We start from the raw sequence: 223 nt of genomic DNA on the forward strand, positions 1-223 counted from the left end.
TTAGTTTATTACATATACTAATCTGGATCAAAAGAAATACCCCGACAGCACTTGTTCGTTTCGGTGAATTCGCGTCTTCGTCCGTATGCGTTCGTATGCGTTCGTTCGTGTGCGTTCGTTTGCGTGGATTCATGTCGCGTGAATCACGTATAGATGTTAAACTTGGAGTGTGTGTTTTACCTTTTGGAGGGTGGGTCGTGGAGTGCGTGCTTGAGCCGAGCTT

The 223-nt window shown here is 46.2% G+C and overlaps 1 protein-coding gene across 1 annotated transcript in view; it reads left to right on the forward strand.

Annotated features, from left to right (window-relative positions):
• Positions 1–223, forward strand: part of LOC119588118 — a gene marked incomplete in the record, with an annotated part of 60,132 nt that overhangs the window by 1,022 nt on the left and 58,887 nt on the right.

This window comes from Penaeus monodon, chromosome 23, assembly GCF_015228065.2.
Source record: "Penaeus monodon isolate SGIC_2016 chromosome 23, NSTDA_Pmon_1, whole genome shotgun sequence".
Taxonomy (NCBI): Eukaryota; Metazoa; Arthropoda; class Malacostraca; order Decapoda; family Penaeidae; genus Penaeus; species Penaeus monodon.